This window comes from Cervus canadensis, chromosome 15 (assembly GCF_019320065.1).
Source record: "Cervus canadensis isolate Bull #8, Minnesota chromosome 15, ASM1932006v1, whole genome shotgun sequence".
Classification (NCBI taxonomy): Eukaryota; Metazoa; Chordata; class Mammalia; order Artiodactyla; family Cervidae; genus Cervus; species Cervus canadensis.
The window spans coordinates 8,583,475-8,606,915 of record NC_057400.1 but is presented as its reverse complement, the minus strand read 5'-3'; the positions used below and the strand labels follow the sequence as shown (position 1 = coordinate 8,606,915).

The window sequence follows — 23,441 nt, the reverse complement described above, 5'->3', positions numbered from 1 at the left end:
GCGCTGAAGAATTGATGTTTTTGAACTGTGGTGTTGGAGAAGACTCTTGAGGGTCCCTTGGACAGCAAGGAGATCAATCCAGTCCATCCTGAGGGAGATCAGTCCTGAATATTCATTGGAAGGACTGATGCTGAAGCTGAAATTCCAATACTTTGGCCACTTGATGCGAAGAGCTGACTCATTTGAAACAATCCTGATGCTGGGAAAGATTGAAGGCTAGAGGAAAAGGGGATGACAGAGGATGAGATGGTTGGATGGCATCACCGACTCAATGGATGTGCGTTTGAATAAGCTCCAGGAGTTGGTGATGAACAGGGAAGCCTGGCGTGCTGCAGTTCATGGGGTTGCAAAGAGTCGAACACAACTGAGCAACTGAACTGAGTGTGCTAGCAAACCATTATAGACTAAATGTTTATGTCCCCCAAATTTATGTATGAAAACCTAATCCCAAATGTGATGGTATTTGGAGGTGGAGCCTTCATGAGGTGATTAGGTCATGAAGGTAGAGACCTCATGAATAGGATTAGTGCCTTTATAGAAGAGACCCAGAGAGTTCCCTTGTCTCTACTGTTGTGTGAGGACATAGGGACCATACCATTTAAAAAGAAGGAAGTGGGCTCTCATCAGGCACTTAATCTGCCAGCAACTTGATCTTGGACTTCCCAGCCTCCAGACTTGAGAGAAATAAATAATCTGTAGTTTAATGAATACCCAGTCTATGGCATTTAGTTATAGTAATATGAACACGCTCAGAAACTGCTCTGTTTGCAAAGAGACAACACTTTCTTCTCCACTTGTCTCATAAGTGACTGCCTGGCAGGGAGGCCTGCATTTGGGATGCTTTCCTCAACAAAATCAATGTCAGAAATTGTCCTTTCCTTGGCTCAACTCCAGCCACTGCTCTAGGCAGAAAGGATGATAAGTGGACAACTTGGACTCTGATCGTCTGTAGCCTAGTCTGTGGCCCCTGTTATTTCTCTACCAGTTTTCTAGACTCTTTCCTAGATTCTTTGTCTAGTTTCAGACAAATCAGCCTCTTCGATTTTCTGAATTCTCACTACTAGACTACCTGGAATTCTATGTGCTTGATTCTTCAAGTTTTTTTTTTTTTGCATATTAGATTCCTTACTTACCATGAGAAATTGGCGTTTGGCCCTAAATTCTTGGGTCACAGTGACTACCAGCTTCTAGTTCCAGCCTCAGCTCTGCTCAGTTCCAAGTCTTTTCTAGGTCAGGCCTTGGTTCCCTCCCTTGACTTCTTTTCTTTTTTTTAAGATTTTTGTTTTTTTTGATGTGGACCATTTTTAAAGTCTTTATTGAATTTGTTACAATAAAATAAAAAAAATTGTTTCTGTTTTATGTTTTGGTTTTTTGGACAAGAGGCACATGGGATCTCAGCACTTTCACCAGGGATTGAACCCATACCCCTTCATTGGAAGGTGAAGTCTTAACTACTGGACCGCAAATGAAGTCCCTCCTCCCTTGATTTTTAACACCCATCAGCACCCTCTTTTTCTTTTTGAGGCCTGCCATTTAAAATGAGGAAAGTGAAAATAATATATTCAGTTCAGTTCAGTCACTCAATCATGTCTGACTCTTTGCAACCCCATGGACTGCAGCACTCCAGACTTCCCTGTCCATCACCAACTCCTGGAGCATGCTCAAAATCATGTTCATCAAGTCAGTGATGTCATCCAACCATCTCATCCTCTGTCGTCCCCTTCTCCTCCTGTCTTCAATCTTTCCCAGCATCAGGATCTTTTCTAATGAGTCAGTTCTTCACATTAGGTGGCCAAAGTATTAGAGTTTCATCTTTAGCATCAGTCCTTCTGATAAATATTCAGGACTGGTTTCCTTTAGGATGGACTGGTTGGATCTCCTTGCAGTCCAAGGGACTCTCAAGAGTCTTCTCCAACACCACAGTTCAGAAGCATCAATTCTTCGGTGCTCAGCTTTCTTTATAGTCCAGCTCTCACATTCATACCTGACCACTGGAAAAACCATAGTTTTGACTAGATGGACCTTTGTTGGTAAAGTAATGTCTCTGATTTTTAATATGCTATCTAATTTCGTAATAGCTTTTCTTCTGAGGAGCAAATGTTTTTTAATATCATGGCTGCAGTCACCATCTGCAGTGATTTTGGCGTGCAAGAAAATAAAGCCTGTCACTGTTTCCATTGTTTCCCCATCTATTTGCTATGAAGGGATGGGACCGGATGCCATGATCTTTTAGTTTTCAGAATGTTGAGTATTTTTTTTTTCTTTGAATGTTGAGTTTTAAACCATCTTTTTCACTCTCCTCTTTCACTCTCATCAGAGGCTTTTTAGTTCCTCTTCACTTTCTGCCATAAGGGTGGTGTTATCTGCATATCTGAGGTTATTGATATTTGTTCTGGTAATTTTGATTCCAGCTTGTGCTTCATCCAGCCTAGCATTTCTCATGATATACTCTGTATGGATGTTAAATAAGCAGGGTGATAATATACACCCTTGATGCACTCCTTTCTCAGTTTGAAACCAGCCTGTTGTTCCATGTCCTTTTCTAATTGTTGCTTCTTGACCTGCATACAATTTCTCAGAAAGAAGGTAAGGACATCTGGTATTCCCTTGTCTTTAAGAATTTTCCACAGTTTGTTGTGGTTCCCACAGTCAGAGGTTTTAGTCAGTGAAACAGAACTAGATGTTTTTCTGGAACTCTCCTGCTTTTTCAATGATCCAATGGATGTTGGCAATTTGATCTCTGGTTCCTCTGCCTTTTCTAAATCCAGCTTGAATATCTGCAAGTTCTTGGTTTATGTACTATTGAAGCCTCGCTTGGAGAATTTTGAGCATTACTTTGCTAGCCTGTGAAATGAGTGCAATTGTGTGGTAGTTTGAGCATTCTTTGGCATTGCCTTTCTTTGGGATTGGAAAGAAAACTGACTTTTCAAATCCTGTGGCCACTGCTGAGTTTTCCAAATTTGCTGGCATATTAAGTGCAACACTTTCACAGCCTCATCTTTTAGGATTTGAAATAGCTCAGTTGGAATTCCATCACCTCCCCTAGCTTTGTTTGTAGTGATGCCTCCTAACTGACTTTGAACTCCAGTATGTCCGGCTCCTGGTGAGTGATCACACCATGCTGGCTATCATCAATATCTTTTTTTAATAGTTCTTCTGTGTATTCTTGCCACCTCTTCTTGATATCTTCTGCTTCTGTTAGGTCCATACCATTTCTATCTTTTATTGTGCCTGTCTTTGCATGAAATATTCCTTGACATCTTTAATTTTCTTGAAGAGATCTCTATTGTTTTCCTTTATTTCTTTGCATTGATCACTTAGGAAGGTTTTCTTATCTCTCCTTGCTATTCTTTGGAACTTTGCATCCAAATGGGTATATCTTTCTTTTTCTCCTTTGCCTTCATTTCTCTTCTTTTCTCAGCTATTTGTAAGGTCTTCTCAGACAACCATTTTGCCTTTTTGCATTTCTTTTTCTTGGGGGTAGATGGAACCCATACTGCCTGCATTGGAAGGTGAAGTCTTAACTATTGAATCAGCAGGGAAGTCCCTCCTCCCTTGATTTCTAACACCCATCAACACCCTCTTTTTGTCTATGAGCACTGCCATTCAAAATGAGGTAAGTAAAAATAATATATTCAGTAGAAGACAATTTGGATTGTAGAGTCCACTGAATAAATATTGAGGAAGATATATTGGTAGAGAGATCAACCTTTTGGAAGTTTGGAAGGTTTTATGAAGAAAAACCTGTTGTGATTCTTAAATAGATTGTGTTGATGTTAGGATGCCCGAGTGGGTCTGCCCTGTTGTCCCAGGGCTCCAGGGAATATATTTCCTGTTTGGTTCCTAAACTGGAGGTACATGACTCTGTTGCCTCATGATCTGCAGAGCTAGGGAGTAATTGTCACCTCTTTGAACTCTACCCATTACCTGCTCCGCAAACTTTTCGTCTTGGCCCAATTCTACATTCTATTTCAATTATTCCAAATGAACAGTCCCCAGCTGTGCCTTGAACCTCATTCATTATATTCTGTTTTCACTACCCCACTCCCATCTCCACCAGGTTCCTAATTTTTCTAATCCTCTTTACTCTAGGCAAAAATACCAGATTATATCTCACAAGGAAAACAGAGGAGCCAATGGGTGGGATGTCTCTCTCCTTATATTTCCCCACCACAAAAATGTTCTTGCTTTGTGCTCACCCTTCTCTTTTTCTCCAATGAAAATATTGGAGAGGTGGCCCTCTTCCTGTTTAAGGCTACTTTTCCTCTGCCTCCTAAATGACTATTTTGTTTCCCCCAAATTATCCAATTTTCTTTACACCATTTATTAAATTTGTCCATTCCCCCCCCACCAAAGACTTAGGATGTCAACTTTTATCATATACTAAACTCCATATATTTACAAAATTTAAATGAAATTGTTTGATTATCAGGGACAAAGCTGGAGACAAGTGCTAAAGATAGATTTTAATCAGTAATATACTATTGTAATAGAGAGAGCAGTCCAGGATGAACTGAACTCAATTTTGATTTGTACAGAGGAGACTTGGTGTTTTTAAGGGAGAATGATCAATTAGGGATCCATGTAAGTAGGGACTCAGTAGAGTCAGGGAAGTGAAACATTACTGATACAAACTGCAAGACCCTGCAAGACAAGGGTCTTGTTCTTGTGAAATTCTCTGGGTTTGCTACCTGGCCCTTACTGAAGTTTGCCTCCTATCCTCCCATAGAGGTTGGGAGACTGGGACTTCATCTTCACATGTTGGTTGGAACAGACAGTAGATTCTTTTAGGTAGCCTTCAGTTTTCCCAAGCATGCACTTGAAGGAGGGCCAAGGTCATCGCAAGGATGAGGCCTTGAGCAGTTAGAAAGTATGTTATGGTTTGCTCAAGTAATTATTGGCTAAGGTTGAGGTCTAGTCAAGAAAAGGGCTCAGAGAAGCCTGCCTAGATTGTGGGCAAGAGGAGTCTTTCTCACTATGCGTCTCTTGTCTATTCTTGTGTCACTGCCATAGGGTTTCGAACATTATAGCTTTATGTTACAGTTCATACTTAATAGAGGCTATTGTTGTGTTTGCTTATTTCTTGTCTCCTTCAGTTCAGTTCAGTTCAGTGGCTCCGTTGTGTTTGACTCCTTGCAACCCCATGAAACACAGCACGCCAGGCCTCCCTGTCCATCACCAACTCCTGGAGTCCACCCAAACCCCTGTCCATTGAGTCGGTCATACCATCCAACCATCTCATCCTCTGTCGTCCCCTTCTCCTCCTACCCTCAATCTTTCCCAGCATCAGGGTCTTTTCAAATGAGTCAGCTCTTCGCATCAGGTGGCCAAAGTATTGGAGTTGCAGCTTCGACATTAGTCCTTGCAATGAACACCCAGGACTGATCTCCTTTAGGATGGACTGGTTGGATCTCCTTGCAGTCCAAGGGACCCTCAAGAGTCTTCTCCAACACCACAGTTCAAAAGCATCAATTCTTTGGCGCTCAGCTTTCTTTATAGTCCAACTCTCACATCCATACATGACTAATGGAAAAATCATAGCCTTGACTAGATGGACCATTGTTGGCAAAGTAATGTCTCTGCTTTTTAATATGCTGTCTAGGTTGGTCATAACTTTCCTTCCAAGGAGTAAGCGTCTTTTAATTTCATGGCTGCAATCACCATCTGCAGTGATTTTGGAGCCCCCCAAAATAAAGTCAGCCACTGTTTGCACTGTTTCCCCATCTATTTGCCATGGAGTGATGGGACCGGATGCCATGATCTTAGTTTTCTGAATGTTGAGCTTTAAGCCAACTTTTTCACTCTCCCCTTTCACTTTCATCAAGAGGCTCTTTAGTTCCTCTTCACTTTCTGCCATAAGGGTGGTGTCATCTGCATTTCTGAGGTTATTGATATTTTTCCTGGCAATCTTGATTTCAGCTTGTGCTTCATCCAGCCCAGCATTCCTCATGATGTACTCTGCATATAAGTTAAATAAGCAGGGTAACAATATACAGCTTTGACGTACTCCTTTTTCTATTTGGAGCCAGTCTGTTGTTCCATGTCCAGTTCTAACTTGCTTCCTGACCTGTATACAGGTTTCTCAAGAGACAGGTCAGGTGGTGTGGTATTCCCATCTCTTTCAGAATTTTCTACAGTTTTTTTGTGATCCACACAGTCAAAGGCTTTGGCATAGTCAAAAAAGCAGAAATAGATGTTTTTCTAGAACTTTCTTGCTTTTTTGATGATCCAGTGGATGTTGGCAATTTGATCTTTGGTTCCTCTGCCTTTTCTAAAATCAGCTTGAACATCTGGAAGTTCACAGTCCATGTATTGATGAAGCCTGGCTTGGAGAATTTTAAGCATCACTTTACTAGCGTGTGAATGAGTGCAATTGTGTGGTAGTTTGAGCATTCTTTGGCATTGCCTTTCTTTGGGATTGGAATGAAAACTGACCTTTTCCAGTCCTATGGCCACTGCTGAGTTTTCCAAATTTGCTGGCATATTGAGTGCAGCACTTTCACAGCATCATCTTTCAGGATTTGAAATAGGTCCACTGGAATTCCATCACCTCCACTAGCTTTGTTTGTAGTGATGCTTCCTAAGGCCCACTTGACGTCATATTCCAGGATGTCTGGCTCTAGGTCAGTGATCACACCATCATGATTATCTGGTTGGTGAAGATCTTTTTTGTACAGTTCTTCTGTGTATTCTTGCCACCTGTTCTTAGTATCTTCTGCCTCTATTAGGTCCCTACCATTTCTGTCCTTTATGGAGCCCATCTTTGCATGAAATGTTCCCTAGGTATCTTTAATTTTCTTGAAGAGATCTCTAGTCTTTCCCATTCTATTGTTTTACTCTATTTCTTTGCACTGATCATTGAGGAATGCTTTCTTATCTCTCCTTGCTATTCTTTGGAACTCTGCATTCAAATGGGTATCTTTCCTTTTCTCTGTTGCTTTTTGCTTCTCTTCTTTTCACAGCTATTTGTAAGTCCTCTTCAGACAGCCATTTTGCTTTTTTGCATTTCTTTTTCTTGGGGATGATCTTGATTCCTGTCCCCTGTACAATGTCATGAACCCTTGTCCATAGTTCATCAGGCACTCTGTCTATCAGATCTAGTCCTGTAAATCTATTTCTCACTTCCACTGTATAGTCATAAGGGATTTGATTTAGGTCATACCTGAATGGTCTAGTGGTTTTCTCCACTTTCTTCAATTTAAGTCTGAATTTGGCAATAAGGAGTTCATGATCTTAGCCACAGTCAATTCCCGATCTTGTTTTTGCTGACTGTATAGAGCTTCTCCATCTTTGGCTGCAAAGGATATAATCAATCTGATTTCAGTGTTGACCATCTGGTGATGTCCATGTGTAGAGTCTTCTCTTGTGTTTTTGGAAGAGGGTGTTTGCTATGACCAGTGCGTTCTGTTGGCAGAACTCTATCAGCCTTTGCCCTGCTTCATTCTGTACTCCAAGGCCAAATTTGCCTGTTACTCCAGGTATTTCTTGACTTCCTACTTTTGCATTCCAGTGCCCTAAAATGAAAAGGACATCTTTTTTGGGTGTTAGTTCTAAAAGGTCCAGTAGGTCTTCATAGAACTGTTCAACTTCAGCTTCTTCAGCATTACTGGTCAGGGCATTACCATGATAGTGAATGGTTTGCCTTGGAAACGAACAGAGATAATAATTTCCACAAAGTGGGGATGTTGTCGTTTTTGCTTGCTGTTGGGTTGCCATCTCAGTGATGGAGGTTCAATAGCTTTTTGTTCACAGAGTGAATTTCCTGTGCTTTTAGTATCTCCTTCTCAATTGGTTCCTTCTTATCAACATTTAAACAAGTTCTTTTATTAAAAAAATAAGGTAACTCTCCCTGTACCCCATGCTCCCCTCAGCAGCTCTTTTTCTATTTCTTCAGGCATACTTTTTTTTCCCAGAATGTTGTCTTCCCTGTAGCCTCAGTCCATTCACTCCCCACTTCCTGCAGTCTGACTTCTGCTTCCATCACTCCCTGGAAATTCTCCTGCTGTAGGTACCTGAACCTCTGTTTCTAGAATAATCCATGCCCCCACGTCCCAACCTAAGCAAGATGCCTTCTCTTAGCTCAAAATCTGTGTACAAACTATTTTCACCAAATGATCTACAACGGAGTTTACAATCCTCCCTTTCCTTTCCTAACCAGCTCTTCACCCAGTAGTCCTCATCTCAGATAATGACGTTCCTGTAGAACCAGTTGTTCAGATGATAAACCCGAGACATCTTCAGTAGTTTGTGCTTCCTCACCTTCCAATTTCCAACATCCAATCGTTACTGAGTCCTCCCTAAATCTCTAGTTAGTTGATTCTCTTTTGATAGTTCAGGTCACCATCATGGTTTGCCTGGATTATCATGGCAGCTTCCAGCCTTCATAATTCCCATCTTCCTTCCCCAAGACTCAGTCCACATTCCACAGCCAGAGAAATCTTTTGAAATGAAACTCCACTACCGTACTTCCACTTTGAGTCCATTACTGGCCCCAACTGACTATGGAATGAAGCTCAAACTCTGAAGGATGATTCATATTTCTGATCTTCTCTTTAATAGCTACATAAATATACATGAGATATTCTGAGACTTAGTTTCTTCACCTATAAAGTGAGAACGATAATGCATGCCCTTTCTATTTTGTAATGAGGGGGGAAATATCATCAGATATATATTATGTAAAGTGCTTTATGAAGTAAGGAATAATAATAATCCATTGCTCTATACCTATCTTTTGAGGGAATAAATGAATTGCCTCTGTCACTCTGTTCCCCCATTCAAACCCATTGGATGGGAGCGGAGGCAAAGCAGTAGGGGAGACCATTTCTAGCGCCTTAAATTTGAGGGGGCTGCTGCTTCACAATCTGGGACCAGCATGTTTAGTGTTGACTTTCCTTCTCCTCAAGTGTCTTTATTGTATCCATTCGTAAATCCAGCTGTGGAGGAACCACTTCAAATAAACCTTTCTCAGCATATATCACTACCCCCTGAGGAGGGTGGGTTCTGTGAAGTTAAGTGAAGAAATATAGATTTTTCTAGAATAGGAGAAAAAGGAAGGGCTTCCACTTTTATTCAAAATTATCACTTCAGCAGCTGTCTACATGACGGAAAATTCCCCTTACATCTCTCAGTGGATTCTCCGTTGTCAAAGTCCCCGTTCTCACTGGCTGACGGAGACTAGTTTTTAGTGCCAAGAATATTTGATGTTGAAATGCAGAAGGAGGTGACATCAGGATCTCTTTCTCCACATTAATCTCTTCATTATTTCTGACACAGATATTATAACATTGTCACAGATTTAATAGAGGATAATGGTATTACAATTCTAATGCATTAGGTGTGATCTGGGGTGACTATGGTCTAAACTTTTAATATAAAACAGATATTCTCTATGTGAAGGTAAATGAGCTTGAACGCAGACTCATACAATGGCTATCACAAAGGCACTGCCTTCACAATAGGGAGTGAGAAATGAACTTTTCATTACTGGATATGATTGACATCTTTTTGTATCCATTCATGGTTGCAAAAATCTCCATTGTCAGAGCAGAGAACATGAAGAATTTCTCCACAGCTGTGATGGAGACTTTCAGGCACAAAGTTATGGAGGTTTGAAGTCAATTGTTTCCAAAAATGCTGAGCAAAATGAATTAATTTTGCACCTTGCTGTTAGTCAAGATGTTTCCTTCTAAGGCATTTTTTTTTTTTTTAAATGCAGTGGTATCTCAATGATATATATCTTTTCAATAGCCACAGGTGGTAGATGTCTGTTCCAAGGATTTCCCTTTAAATGTTTCCAGCAGGCCCCCATGGAGCTAAAGAAACAGGAGAAAATCACTGCCCAGTTTTTCAGCTCCAGGTCATTCTAGTTTTTTAGAGCTAACTTATCTTTCCTCATTTTTCCTTTTTGTTTCTTGTTGTCTTTTATGTGGATTTTGCATCTGGACTTCCCCTCTTTTCCCCATGTCCCCAGTGATTAGGAACTCAGTTCTGTTAATCTCTAACTTGATACTTACTCCCTTGAGTTGATTTTTTTTTTTCCCCCAACATCAGTCTCTCTGATCACAGTTAAAAGAGACACAATACCCTTTTTCCACTGCAGGGTCTCTAGCGGCTCTTCTCTGGAGGCCCTAGAACATTGCCCGGCTCTGCTTATCCTGCAAAAGGGATCAAGTGACAGGTCATGAGGATAGTGTCATGGGGGTCATTCTATAGGTGGGAAATTTTGCTTGGAAAGGTCATGGAGTGAATCACCTTAACTCCCCAAGTCAGTGCTCTGATTCATAGGAGATTAGGAAGAATTGGAATGGAGATAGTTTCCTGTATGTATCATAAGCAAAATATTTTAGGACACATTAGAATAGATTCACACAGGTGGTGGGAGTTTCCTTAAAGTCTGGCTGCAAAAATTTTTTTCTTCGGACATGTGTTTCTCAAGAGTTTCTCAAACTCTAACAAAGGTAAACTGTTGAGACTTAACAGGAAAAGTTCTTGCCATAATAGAAAAAAGAAAGAAAAAAAGATAAAATCTAGCAAAAATCTCTTAGAATGTCACATAATTATGAAATATAATACTATGTCTTGCAAAACTATGATCTCTCTAGCAGATCTATAATCAGTAAATTTGTAAACCTAGATATACAAAAAAAGTAAAGAGCGTTTTAGTTTATAAATCAGTATTTCCTGGTGTGTCGGTGTACTTGGTTTGTCTTTCTCTAGCGGTATTAGATTCAAATAGGAAGTCATGGAAAGAATCAAAGTAATTTCATAAAGCTCATCTGGTAAATAAACCTTGTGAAAACATATTTTGTTTTAGAAATTACCCTATCACACTGGTCACTTAAAGCATGTTGTTATTAAAATGTTAAGGAGGAGAAGAAGTGAAAACATTTAGATTCTAAGGAGCAGAAGTACGAGAAGTAAAGACTGGGTAGAAAGGATAAAAATGTAGCTGATCAGACAACCTAGTTAATATTGTAATGATTACCATATATGGAGATCTTACTAGTATCAAGTGATTTATATGCTTTATTTTTGGTTTTTCACAATAACATCACAATGTTGCTATTATTATTCCCATATTGCAGGCGAAAAAAGAGAGCTAGGGCACGTTAGCTGAATTTAAGTGGTTCTATGGTGGACAGCCTCTGTCTTGCTTCCCGGTGTTCAGTTCCTTGTACAACCCCATTCACCTGATTCTGGGCTGGACCGCTGATGTTCTTCTAAGGAACATCGTGTGGTCAAAGTGACAGCCTCTCACTTCCAGATGAGGTTACGGAAGTCTGTGATTTCTGCTTTTTCTCTCTCCGGTACTTCTCTTCCCTCTCTGCTTGCTCACTCTGATGAAGTAACTTCCATGCTGCGAAAGACTATGTAGAGAAGCCCATGTGACGAGGAGCTGAGGGAAGCCTCCAGCTAACAGCTCAGGAGAAACTGAGGACTCAGTCCCACGACCGTAAGGAACGGAACTCTTCCTACAACCACAGGCCTGAACTTGAAAGAAGCGTCCCCAGGTGAGCGTTCAGAAGAGAACAACACCTTGATTGTGGCCTGTGAGAGACCCAGGGAGTGTGTCAGATTCCTGACCCACAAAAACTGTGGAATAATAAATGTGTGTCATTTTAATATGCTATGTTTGGGGTCAATTTGTTATATAGCAATACATAACTAGCACAGTTACAAAGTGGCTAAGCTAGAATTTAAACTGAGAACTAAGCTGACCTCCAAAACTATCTTCTTTCCACATTACCGTAAAGTCATCCTTAACATTACTGAACGTTTCCAATGTGCTGGCCATCATGTTAGACACTGGGGTGCACAGGCACAGTTCCTCAGAAGAAAGGAGTTAGGATTTGAACTTGGCCTTGCCTCAAATGAAGGAGGATCGCATGCCAAGCATGCAGAGAAGTGTGAGTACGGATGCAGAGACTAGGACCAGCTTGCTCCTGCTGCTGCTGCTAAGTCACGTCAGTCGTGTCCGACTCTGTGAGACCCCATAGACGGCAGCCCACCAGGCTCCCCCATCCCTGGGATTAGCCTATGGTAAATAGACCCTCTGAGTCAGAGTGGAAGATTTTCATTTGTGGCTTAAGAAAACATGGCTCTAGTAAAAAACCTATGTGTTCTCAGGATACAACTATAAAGGACCCTAGACTATTTTGTGTTATATATGTATACTAGCATTAAAAATAATAATAATAACATTGCTTTAGGAGAGACTCTAGGACGTAATCTCTCAAGATCTCTTTGAATTGATATAAATCGATCTCCATGGCATATTTTTAAGAGAATAAAGCAAAGTGACAGGTAGAAGTAGCTATTTAATAAGAAATAGTAGCTTATTAAATAGTAGCTATTTAATTAGAAACACTGAAAGGATAAACCAGAAAGTAATAAAAAAAATGCTTCTTTTTGGGACAGGGTAGAGAAGAAAAGTGGAGGGTAGTAGATGGGAACTATACTATTCTGCATGTGTCCTTTTGTACAGTTTTACTTTTGAAACTTGAATGTCTTAAATTAAGAAAAAGTTAATATTAACGTCAAAAATAAAGAAAATAATATAATTATACCTAAAATTAAAGAATAATCCCAAGGGACATTTGAACACTGGCTTCTGACTGAGCCAGCATAGAGTATATATTCTTAGAACAAATAGAAATGAATTCATTCAGTATTTTCATGTTAGAAGTAATACTAATGTTATAATTTTAAAGACTATTTAATGGAGATCATGGGGTAAAGCAAATAAGTTATACCACTGTAGTCAAGAGACAAGATTTTCCATATAAGAGGAAAGAAACGTAGTTCCCAGGTGGTGCTAATGGTAAAGAATCTGCCTGCTGATGCAGGAGACATAAGAGACACAGGTTTGATCCCTGGGTGGAAAAGATCCCCTGGAGGAAGGCATGGCAACCCACTCCAGTATGCTTGCCTGGAGAATCCCATGGACAGAAGAGCCTGGCAGGGTGCAGTCTTTGGGGTCACAAAGAGTCGGACACTGTTGAAGCCAGCTTAGCACACCCATGCACGACAAGACATGCCTAGTTCTCTTCTTACACCAGTTGCCCTAAACCTAGAATCAGGCATTTCTCCAACAGCTTCTGGTTCCTCACAGAGGACAAGTGAAAGTAGAAGTTACTCAGCCCTGTCTGACTATTTGTGACCCCATGGACTGTAGTCAGTCAGGCTCCTCTGTCCATGAAATTTTCCAGGCAAGAATATTGGAGTGGGTAGCCATTCCCTTCTCCAGGGGACCTTCTTGACCTAGGGATGCAACCTAGGTCTCCGCAGTGCAGGCGAATTCTTTACTGTCTGAGCCACCAGGGAAATGGTATTTTATTTTATTTATTTGTTTATTTTTGTTGTGGAAGTGGTATTTTAAAAAAATAATCTAGATACTAGAGAATATTAAAAAAAAAAAAAATCTCACTTGAGTCCTTTTATTGCCCCTGGATCTGGATGCTGTTTTGGTTGTTTTACCTCCAGCTCACAATGGGAGTAGCAGAAGAGTTTGGAGGGGGTGAGTGCTGGCAGATGGTAAAGGGCACTAAATGCATCTTATATAAATTTAGACATGTTCAGTGGAGGGGAAGAGTTGTTTGTTACTGGGACTGAGGAACCTGCTGCTGATGGCAACAAATAATAATGCTAGGTCTGATACATGTTATATACCTAAGTTATGTCTCCTGATCTATCATCAGGGTTCAGAATTTCTTGTTTGCTGCTGTTCCATAACCCAATTATAGAATGAATGCAAAGCCTCTTATACAACTTTGCAAATTCTAGTATTATTGCTTGTTATACCATTGGACCTACTTCAGCTCCTGGGCTTATGCCAGTGGGATTTTAGTTTTATCTTCTTATAGAGTCATTATGACAATTTTAGTTAAGCATAATAAAGTTTAAACATGTGGATAAGAGCTATGCAAGGCAGTCCAACACTTGCACTAATCCAAAATGTCTCCACATTCACGTCTTAAGAAGTGCATTTACTTTGTTGTTACACCCTAGTTTATAAATTATAGAAATAATTTGTGACCTTTTGGGTGTTCCTGTTTGTGACTCCATGGACTGCAGCTTACCAGGCTCCTCTGTCCTCCACTATCTTCCGGAGTTTGTTCAGATTCATATCTATTGAGTCAGTGATGCTATCTAACCATCTCATCCTCTGCTACCCCCTTCTCCTTTTGCCTTCAATCTTTCTCAGCACCAGGGTCTTTTCAGCTCTTTCCATCAGGTGGCCAAAGTATTGGAGCTTCAGCTTCAGCATCAGTCCTTCCAATGGATATTCAGGGTTTATTTCCTTTAGGATTGACTGGTTTGATCTCCTTGTAGTCCAAGTCAAGAGTCTTCTCCAGCACCACAGTTTGAAAGCATCAATTCTTTGGCGCTCGGCCTTCTTTGTGGCCCAACTCTCACATCCACACATGACTACTGGGAAAACACAGCTTTGACTATATGGACCTTTGTCAGCAAAGTGATGTCTCTACTTTTTAATACACTGTTTAGGTTTGTCATAGCTTTCCTTCCGAGGAGCAAGTGTCCCTTAATTTCGTGGCTGAAGCACTAGCTGCAGTGATTTTGGAGCCCAAGAAAATTTGATCTGTCACTGCTTCCACTTTTCTCCCTGCCATTTGCCATGAAACGATGGGACCAAATTCCATGATCTTCGTTTTTTGAATGTTGAGTTTCAAGCCCGCTTTTTCAATCTCTTTCACCCTCATCAAGTGGCTCTTTAATTCCTGATTCATTTTCTCCATCAGAGTGGTATCATCTGCATGTCTGAGGTTGCTGATATTTCTCCTGACAATCTTGATTCCAGTTTGTGATTCATCCAGCCCAGCATTCTCATGATGTACTTGGCATATAAGTTAAGTAAACATATAGAAATAATAAACTTAAAAGAAAATTGATATAGTACAGAATAGTAACAATTGAGAAAATAATAGTCATCCTACCCCCACTTTCATTTCCTAGAAGTTTTTTTTTTTAATTTTTTTCCATTGGGTCCATGATAATTCTAAATGATAAACCAGTTTTTGATTTATAAACTCCCTCATTTTGAAGATGAAGAATTTAAAAACTCACTTATACATACTAGCTCTATCTTTGTTTCTATGTGTCTTCTGAATTTGTTGGTTAAATTGTTATCTTCCGTTGTACTGATGATCTTTAAAATGTTTGTTAATGTAATAGAACCTCTACTTTTGGTTTTATCTGTTTTAGACACACACTCTTTCTTGATTCAACATTATTCAGAAATAAACTACCTTTGTGTTATATCTCATTTTTTTCCCCAGCCCACTTCCCATTCTCCATCAGTTTTATAATTTTTTTAAAATATTATCAAGGTTTTTGCATTAATATTCTTTTCTGTAATTATTATATTGTGCTAAGTGCTTTGTCCATGGGTTTACTACAAACATTAAAAATCTATAAATAAAATTTATAGTATCATTATCTGTAATCATTGTTTACTACAGAACTAAGTAGTGTGATTAGATCCTTGGAGAAGATAAAAGTAATTTCATATCATCAAAAATGTGCTGTTTGTAAAAGAATATTCCAAGTGTCAAGGCCAATGAGATTCTCTTATTTATTTATTTATTTTTTTAGATTCTCTTTTTTAATATGCCATAAATTACTTAAATTAATGCCATAATTTAGCATGCTTTCCTTATAATTCATAATATTCCTGGACATTTTTATTCTTACTAGGCTTATATTTATATATTTTTTCTTTTTTGAGAAAAAAAGTTCTACTGTTTTAGCATGGTACTTGGATTTCTCAGTTTCAAAATCAATTTTTGTTGCATAAAATGTATTACTTTTGAAGAAACTTTCCTTTAAACCCTCCAAAGACTAGCTCCAACTCACATGAAGCTGGTATTGCTTTTGTTGCTCTCGGCAGTAGTCTCCTTGTAGTCTCTTCTTAGAACCCATCACTTCATATTTCCTAGACTCTTTGTCCTATGTACTGAAGTATCTCCTTAAGCAGTTTTTTTTTTTTTTTCCCCCCATGGTGTGTGGTGGGTAAACCTCATGGCCTTGTATGATTGAGAATATCTGGCGGTGGTTTAGTCATTAAGTTGTGTGGAAGTCTTGCAACCCCATAGACTGTGGCCCACCAGGTTCCTCTGTCCAGGGGTATTCCCAGGCAAGAATACTGGAGTGGCTTGCCCTTTTCTTCTTCAGGGGATCTTCTTGACCCTGGGATTGGACTTGTGTCTCCTGCATTGCAGGTGGATTCTTAACTGCTGAGTCGCTAGGAAAGGCTTGAGAATACCTATCTTCACTCTTTCTTTGATAGTTTTTCTGGGTATAAAATTTGAGTCTCAATATCATTTTTCTTCAGAACATTGAAAAAATTGCTCTGTTATCCTCCAGTATCCAGTCAATCTTGATTCAATATCTTTTCTTAGGTCTGAAAAATTTATCCTTTGTTCTTTCACTGGTTATTTTCTCCCCTTCATGTTCTCTTTTCTTTTTAACCTGTAATACCTAACTAGAGAGTGATGACTTCCTTCATTATCTCTCTATGCTTCTTACCTTTTTTAAATCTCAGATTTCTATTCCCTTGTTCTTTGGCAGTTCTTTTCTAAGTAGCTTTCTGATATAAATTCTTTTAATACTTGGCTATGTTTTTATTTTGGCCATCTTATTTTTAATTTTGATACTTACTTGAAATAAAATTTTATTGCTCCTGTTTAGTTGTAACCTACTCCTGTTTTGTAAATTCCTTTGAGCATATTCTTAAAACTTCCCTTTCCTCTGAAGCCTAGTATTCTCTAATCCTTTCCATCTCTATTGTTGGTTTTCTCAAATATCTGCTGATCCTTGGTGTTCTTTTTTAATTTTGAATTAAAGCACAGAGATCTGTAGAAGATTGAATGATTATGGTGTGGGTGAGAAAAGAAAGGACCTTTAGAGGAGGGGGAAAACTTGAGGAGTGTTGCAGAGTTGAACCGAGGAGAAAAGCCCTGGTGAATTCTCCCTCTTCAAACTGGAGGCCAGGTTGTGATGCTCTAATTATCCCAGAGCCAAAAGAGCTGTTTTGTTTTCCCAGTAATAATATAGCCAAGGCAATAGACTTTGTAAAGTGTCAAGCTTTGGGGCAAAAAGAGAAATAAAAGAGACTAAGAAAAAAAGAACAACAAAAAGTGCTGTTTAAAGTCGGGTAGAGTGTCCTGTCTACTGATGCTTTGTGAAGTTCCGCTCTGAGGGCAGCAGGCTCTGCATTTCTAGCTGCCTCGTGCGTTTATCCCTTAACTCTGAAAATGTGAACTTGTGTTCTCCCGTCAGGAGAAAACCTTCTTGACAGTTGCGAGTGCTTGGTGGGAGTGTTTGCAGCAGGATTGGCCGACGGTCTGTCACTCCTGGGTTAATCCCTGCCCAGCAGCTCTGCAGGAGGAAGCGCTGGACAGACGTGAGTAGGTCCTCCACAAAAAGCGGCCTTCTCCTCCCCCTAGAGCCCACTTTAGGGGAGGTGTCCTGCCACCTGGCAAAGAAGCCGCATTGTGCCCTGGGCCTGAAATACTCAAGAAAACCCGCTCGCATTTCAGTGGAAAAATCACTCCCCACCCCTCCTTCTTTCATTTCAGCACTCAAAAATTCTAGCATGTGGCTGGGTGAGGTGGTTTCCAGATGTCCCCAGCTTTACAGGCTGAAAATGAAATAATTGAAACTAGCATTTTGGTTGCACCCACTATTACAGGCTCTGTCATACAATGCTTTCAGCACCTATCTCAATCCTCACAGCTCTTTCAGAGAAGGTAGTCTTGTCTCCACTAAATATGCAAGTAAGGAGAAGCAACAACATTTCAGTGCAGATCTGGCTGGCTTCAGAATGCTACTTTTTCCGTTAACATCCTTGTATGTCAAAGTAGAGGGTACTTGTCAAGCACTGCAATAAAAATCCCCTTTCACTACTAAAATCTCCCTTTTCACCACAATTGGATGATTCCAGGTAAATTAACCTTTTTGGACTTCAGATTTTTTTATCTGTAAAATGGGGGTAATGATAACATCTATGTTGTGATCTTTTGTGTGCATTAACGACATGTGTATAAAACTCCATACATGCCTGGTACATTGTTGCTGTCGTTATTTAGTTGCTAAGTCATTTCTGACTCTTTTGCAACCTCATGGGCTGTAGCACTCCAGGCTCCTCTGTCCATGGGATTTTCCAGGCAAGAATACTGGGTAGGTTGCCATTTCCTTCTGCAGGGGATCTTCCCCAACCTGAGATGAAACCTTCATCTCCTGCATTGCAGGTGAATTCTTTCCTGCTGAGCCTCCAAGGAAGACCACTGGCTACATAGTACACATTCAGTAAATATTTGTTGAATAAATGAATAAAAAATACAAAAATAGTCTTATAGAACATTCTTTTGGTTAGAGCAGGGTTTCTCAACTTTGGCACTATGGACATTTTGGACTGGATAATTCTTGTTGTGGGGTGGGGTAGGATGGCTGGCCGTGCATTTCAGGCCTGTGGAGAGTCAAACATGACTTTGACCAGTATCCTCTTCATAAGAGCACGTTCCTACAAGACGACTAGACAATAAAACTGTCTTCAAAGAGTTCCACCTACATGTGAGTGAATTTCTCCATTCAGAGGGATCCTTAATCCTCTGTAGCCACTGAATCTGGAAGGATAACGGGGTGAGGCAAGAGAACAGCGCTGGAAAGATGGGACAAGTATATACAATTGTGCCGCAGGAGCCCAGAACACAAATTTGGCTGACTTTTCAAATCTATCAATAAAGGATATGTCCATTTTAGACTGAAGAGGAAATGGCACAAAAGTCAACTCTATTATTTGGCAAGGGTGTAATTAGGCTTACAAATGGGCCTTTATTAATAAGGAGTACTGAAATCCTTCTGTAAATGGTACCCTACAGCCATCGTGTCAACTGCCTGCAAGTTAGTGCCTATCCCTTGTCATAATGATACTGTACACATCTGTCTCAATAGAACACAAACATCAACCTGAACAAACACACTCTCACAGTACCACAGGTAGGAGCCTTGCCAAGTGCAAGCAAGAGAGTGGTCCATGGAAAGCAAGAAGCCTGAGCTAGATTTGTTTAGGTTCCACTGCCTTACTTCATTTGACTCGCATATGTAATTGTGGCTTTAGTAGCAAAGAGCTCATTTTCTTGTCATATCTTCATAATTGCCACTAATAACAGGACTAGATTTTTAATCTGTCTTCTTCGTTTTCCCTGGCCCTTTCCCCATATCTGTGTGTTTTCTGACTGTGTTCCCATTATTAGGAATGCCCAGTTCCAGCTCAGTGCCTGGCAGAGATTGGCACCTCTTAGACACCTCTCCTGACCACTTCAGGGCATTGTATCTACCTGCTCTAAAATTTTATAGCACTGAGGTCTGTTCACTTACATGGCTCTTAGTCCACTGGCTTATTATTGAGCTATGTGGGAGCTCTTTCTGGTTGGAGGCCTCAGTTTATACTTCTATGGGCTCCCCAATGACTTAAATGGGGAATAAATGTTGTTTCATTAGTGATGGCTAACTGTCTAAAGATTTGTGAGCGTAGGTTTTGGCAAGATTAAAGGGTTAACAATGGGAAAGTGTGTGAATGCTTTTACAAGAATGTGATGTTACTGCTGCAGCACTTCTATAAAAATAATAAATACCATTACTGTTACTACTATATAGGCTTCCCAGGTGGCTCAGGGGTAAAGAATCTGCCTGCCAATGCAGGAGACACAGGAGAGGCAGGTTTGATCCCTGGGTCGGAAAGATCCCATGGAAGAGGAAATGGTAATTCAGTTCTGTATTCTTTCCTGAAAAATTCCCATGGACAGAGGAACCTGGTGGGCTTCAGTCCATAGGGTTGTAAAGAGCTGGAAACTACTGAGCAATTGCATGCACGTGCGCATACACACACATACACACACACACACAAACACACACACAAGATCCTGGTGGCTTAGATGGTAAACAATCTGCCTGCAATGCAGGAGACCCGGGTTCAATTCCTGGGGGAGGAAAATCCCCTGGAGAAGGAAATGGCTATCCACTCCAGTATTCTCGCCCGGAGAGTTCCATGGACAGAGGAGCCTGGTGGGCTACAGTCCATGGGGGTCACAAACAGTCGGACTGAGCAACTAACACACACCCACTCCACCACCACCATTTTTACTACTGCCGCTTCAGTACTACTTTACTGCTAGTGTCTAAAAAAGGCCTCTAAAAAAGGTCTAGAAAGGGCTAGTGTCTAAAAAAGTGAAGCACAGAAGATGTGAGCAGAACTTTCTAATAAAACTGGGGGTAAGAGGACCATTGAGTAGTGGTGTTGAAATCAGGTAGAGGGAGAATTCTGAAAGAGAAAGAATAAGCCTAGAGGAGAAAAAAAAAATACTGTGGGAGGGAAGGAGAAAGAAAGGAGGACTGAGATACATTACCTGATGGGATAGAATGCTGGGAATAAAAGAAATTAAACTGAGATAAAGAAAAAATGTGTTACACAAAAAATGATGTAATACAATTTATTCCCATGGGTGGGAAGACATTTAACGCCTCAGTCTTATAAAAGATGCAGAAGCTGTTTGCCCATGAACAAGTGTGACAAATGGCTCAAAGAAGCAGGATTGTCAAGTCTACAAAACCACTTCTTCAGAGATGTAGCTTTATTCTTTCAGTGATTCAGTTTCATTGGAATAATTTGGAACTGTTTCAGGGATCATGGAGGTCAAGGGCTTCTCAAGGTATAGCTTCACTTCACATCAATCCAGCTTGGATGGGAATTAGAGCTTTGTGGGTTTGGCAGTTTGGGCTCAGCTAAGAACTGAGTAGTTTGATTCTTCCCCCAGAATGATAAAGGTAGAGAAATACCTAGATCAATATCTCCAAACCCACCAGTAGATTTGTCATAACCTTCAATCCTCATTTACTGCCCAATCGCGTTCATTTCCACAGGTTTTAATTTTTTACAATTTTAAAACACCTTCAATTTCAAATTTCTCTAATATCCTAGATGGAGTTCCTATCATTCTATCCCTTCAAAGTCAGATCATTCTTTTCTTGGTTAATTTATTAACTGAGCTTCCTACATTGTATGTGATGGCTCTTGATTCAAAATGTCCTGCTGAACACATCAATCTGTCTAGTTGCTGACTTTCAACTTCCCAACTCAATCAATCACAAAGTACCCTAATCCTTCTTGGTTTTTCCTGAATTAAATTCAATACCAGTCCAACCTTATCTTTAATAAGCTCACCTAGGTAATTTGCATATAGCAAACAAATTAGGTCTTCCAATGATTATTTATAGGGTGCCAAAGTCATAAATCAATCTAGAAATAACCTGCTACTAAAGTACTTCCCATTGAATGGGGGAGCAGACCCAATGAACAAATTAAAGTTAAATCCTTCTCTCAAATTCAATTCTTTATAACTGTACAGTTTCACCTGTCATGTACAATTAACTGTTAAATTTAGATCAGAAATGAAATTCATGTTACTGTTTTGGTGTCAATTCTTTTTTATTTTTATTTTTTGAGTATTTTTTTATTTTGAGTATGTGATCACAACCTTTGGTGTTTCCCTGTTCTGCTTTCATGGCTCAGCTGTAAGTATGCATGTGGAATGGTACAGATCAGAGACATGGGAGATATGGGTTCTTTTTCTGGCTATGACATATAGTACCTGTGAGCTCTCGATTAATGTATTAACATTCTCCCAATTTCTCCACTCTAAACTGAGGGGAAGAGGCCAGTGCACAAGCTTCAAGTGTATTTTTAATGTGTTTGTGCATTTTTTTTCCTTTTAGAGAGAGGTCCATAGGTTTAATCAGAACCTATTTCTGACATTAAAAGATTAAAAATGATCAGATTAGAGTATTTTAGAGTATATTCCATCCATATTTAAGTACTTACATAATAATTTGATGTTGAGCTTATGTTCTCAAAGGAAAATTCTATTTTTCAAGTCAGGGTTTTATTCCCTCAACTATGCTCCCTAAATTGACTGCACTCCAAATCAGGAGGGTGAGGAAGGATTGACTTTTGACAGACGATCTTGGGATAATTGGTCATTCATGTGGAGAAAATTAAAACTTTACCTCACACCATACACAAAAACCAAATTCTGGCTGTTAAAAACCTAAGTGTGAAAAGCTAAAATTAAAAATTTTTAGGAAATATTGGAGAATATCCAGAATTATTTCTAAAATAAGATAAAAATTATATGCCGTGGAGAAAAACATGGATACATTTTACTGTGCTATAGTTGCAGACTTCTGTATGATCAAAGACTTCTAGACAAATTTAAAAATAAGTCACAGGCTAGAACCAGGTATTTCAAAAATTCATCTCACAAATATTAATATTTTAAATATAGTAAAATTTATTTCTTTCTCTTCATTAATAATAAAATGACCAAAATACAGAAAATAGGGAAATATATAAAGAAGTGATAAAATGTGGAGAGACATGATATATGGCCTCCACTATTCAATACATCCCTTCAAACTCCAACATGTCCCGCTATTTACTCTAAAATTTATTCTATGCCATTTGTCATGGTTATCTACTTCATCTGAGCAACTCTCTTTGTTAAATTTCTTGAGACAAGCACTATTTTTAAAATGTTTAAATATATCTACCTGACAGTCCCTATCACGTCACTGGATACACAGGAGAAACTCAATAAATATCATATTTTTTAACACTTAAATATCTTTGAAATTGAGATGCACATTACAATTTATAGCGTTTGACACCATCAGTCAAGTAACATTCAAGACATAGTTGCCTTTAACTGCACAAGCAGGAACTTGGTTATCACTGCATCACTATCATCACTTCAGTTGAGTTATGTGCTTCGCTAGCACTACATTTATTGAGTTTAATTGTAATTTAAATACATTTTACACTGTGATTTGATACTGATACAAAATGTTATAGTGAAGACAGAAGACACGGAAATAAAGTAGTGGAATGAAAAGCAAATATGATTGGACAATGGCCACAAGTCTGCATCTTTCTGAAATGTGAAGACCAAGTACTTTATGGAGGCTCAAAAAGGAAGACACCCACAGATATATGAAGCTGTGAAAAAGTCTGCAGTTGCGATATGTGCAAAAGGATTACTTATCATAGTCCAAGCAATACAACCCAAGGCAAAAGAACTGCCAAATCTCTGGAGGAAATTCAAAGCAACACAGGGCTAATGTAACTGATTCAAGTTACCTCTTAGTCAATCAAGAAAATATCAGCATCAAAACTTGAATAATGCATGTTAGCAGCTTGGAAGAAAATTCTAGATGTAACAGTGGAGTAATCTTTAAGAAATGCTGCCTTGATATGTACTTGATGGCATGAAGGGTGATATTTTGTGGATAAACATAAATGTTGACTCTCAAGTCAGACTCTGAATGTGAGAAAATTTTGGAAATACCTTAACTAATTTGCTTTG

General features: G+C 39.5%; 1 long non-coding RNA gene across 1 annotated transcript in view; it reads left to right on the top strand.

The window, feature by feature from the left end:
- Positions 1 to 23,441, top strand: part of LOC122453766 — a 54,696-nt gene that overhangs the window by 12,660 nt on the left and 18,595 nt on the right. Inside the window, exon 2 of the long non-coding RNA XR_006273164.1 lies at positions 11,349 to 11,513. This is a non-coding gene — a long non-coding RNA (uncharacterized LOC122453766). The remainder of the gene's footprint in view (positions 1 to 11,348; positions 11,514 to 23,441) is intronic.